General features: G+C 28.2%; 1 long non-coding RNA gene across 1 annotated transcript; it reads left to right on the plus strand.

Moving 5' to 3' along the window:
* Positions 1-686: 686 nt before the first annotated feature.
* On the plus strand, positions 687-2,474 carry LOC107884722. The gene is made up of 5 exons (XR_003839635.1): positions 687-1,010; positions 1,474-1,541; positions 1,607-1,731; positions 1,795-2,072; positions 2,153-2,474. It is a non-coding gene; the product is annotated as an uncharacterized LOC107884722 (long non-coding RNA).
* Positions 2,475-2,502: the final 28 nt, after the last annotated feature.

A 2,502-nucleotide genomic window follows, 5' to 3' on the forward strand; every position in this document is an offset into this window, starting at 1 on the left:
TTTATGAAGTAGTTTTAAATATTGTATTAAGATAGAACTAAATACAATAAAATAATATTATAGATTATTAAACATTGTTTAAACAGAAATAATTTCACTCGCGCAAGTTATGCACATGATGAAAAAAAAAACTAAAAACACGAGAGACAAGGCCAGAATAAAAATTAAAGGTACCTTAACCTATAACAACAGTATAATGAGCAATTAAAAACGTTTACTTACTCGCTGAGCGTCCAAAGTCAAATTATATGTTTTAATTATTAATGTGTTTATATGTTTTCTGTCGTCACCGGTAACACATCATGCGTTCGGTAAAAACGTATTTTCCATCACTCCACAAAATTACTAATTAAGTAAGAGTGTACGACACCGGACGTATCGCCAATATTGGCAATTAGACAGCTCGTTTCGCGTGACGGTCTCTGTCTGTAGCTGCTGAATCCACTATCGATCTCTCTCACACGAAACTTTCATGTAATTAGATGATATATTATTATATTTATGTATAGTATTTTTAGGTCTTATCATGGTGTTATCATAGAGAGACAGCTGTTGGTTTACGCGTCACGTGATGTATACAAAATTAATTCAATCAATTTCAGTTTACTATTTTAGTTGTTAAAATAAATTAACTAATAATCACGAACTACTACATAGGACTGGACACTGTATAAAATAAGGTGGCTGCAAACACGAACTACTACATGTAGTAGTTCGTGCTAATAATATTATACGTCATACTATTATGAATAGTAAAATGAATAATCTTTGAAAGTTGAAGTTTTCAATTATACTTATAATAAATAAATTTTAATTCGCCCCAATTCGGTGGACAGGGATGTAGCCACTGCGAAGAAAACCGTCAGTCGTCAGAGCACAACACCATGAAGACGGCGCACCGGTTCCTGAATTTTAAATAGACTATTTTATCCATGCCTAATACGTTATACAATTTAAATACAACGAGCAGTAATAACCAATCAATAGTGGAATGTTGTTATATAAATGCGGTGAGTGAAATATTTATATATACCTAATATACCTTCTGTTAAAAGTAACGATTTTTAATCCGTTCTTTTAGAATGGCACAGAAACTTTTTCCATTGGTCTTTACAACTAACAAATCAAAAATGTGTTTGTTTTTGTAGTTCTGACCGTTAATTTATGTCAATGATTGCTTCAGCTTACCTTCAATTGAGCGGAACTATGTTCAACAAACATTTTAACAATAGTTTTAATCCTAATAGATGTCCACCTATCTTACGTTTCATGTTACGTATACATAAAACATTTCGTTAGTGATATAATTACTTTGAACATAACAATTTTACTAGCAAATTTAATTAATAACAGCTTTCCTACCAATTATTAATTGAATCTGACCATCATTATTAAAATTAACAGTCTTCCCTGCTACTAGGTAGTATTCTAAATAATTATTTATATTATTCAAACATTTATAACCTATTTTAGTGCATCAACATGAATGGCTCAGTAAATTAATTTGATGAAAATAAGGTGAAATATTACAGATTTAACAAGTAATCATTTTATTTATTATGAATATGAATTACTCTCAAATAACCATTAATATTATATGCAATAGGTAATAATTCATCTCAAAACAATACAACTGTCTTCCTAGAGGATTTCCAGAATTTTATTACAATTAACAGTCGATGAATTTGCTTCTAGAATGGAATCACTAACCAGTATGCACATCTCATATAGGTAGAGTTGAAAACAAATTTATTACGCATGTTTAAACTAAATTTTTCACTTTAATATTTTTAGATATATTATTATACCAATTTACACTGAACAAGGAACCTCTAATATTGAACAATAAACTGTTATTCAAAACATTGCTGGTCAAACGATGTCATATCAAAAAACGCAGTATTTATATAATCCTAATGAGGTTACTTTACAAAGAATGTTATAAACAAAAGTTGTCAAAATATGTTGGTGGAATATTGTTTGTGATATAATCAAAAATGGCTTTGCAATAACAGTGTTATAGTATTCTATAGCCAGTGCAATTTGTTAGAACTTTTCATTCTAAAATAAAGGTAAAATAATTCATAAGTTAAAATGGTTACCTAATAATATACCTATTAAATAAATACATTTATATTATGACTTATTATAGGATTTACATTTTGGTAATGATGCCTTGAATTCCCCAAAAGGAAAATTATCTTCAAAATATTTTAACACCATTTGAACAATGACACAATGTGAATAGAAATTATGGATTTATTTGGTAATATATAATAATTAATAATGTATTGTACATAATAATGTGTAATTTATTAGTAAATATTAGGTGTGGAATTTCTCGGAGAAAAAAGTGAAGTAGAATGATATGATTGGTTATTAAATAAAATATAATAGAAGCAGTGTTATAGCGAGAAACTTGTGTGCCCTAATCGACAGAGACTCTCCAAAACATAGAAATTAAATAAAAATAAAAATATTTATATTATTAAATAGTGATTT

The sequence above is a fragment of the Acyrthosiphon pisum genome, chromosome A2 (assembly GCF_005508785.2).
Source record: "Acyrthosiphon pisum isolate AL4f chromosome A2, pea_aphid_22Mar2018_4r6ur, whole genome shotgun sequence".
NCBI classification, from domain to species: Eukaryota; Metazoa; Arthropoda; class Insecta; order Hemiptera; family Aphididae; genus Acyrthosiphon; species Acyrthosiphon pisum.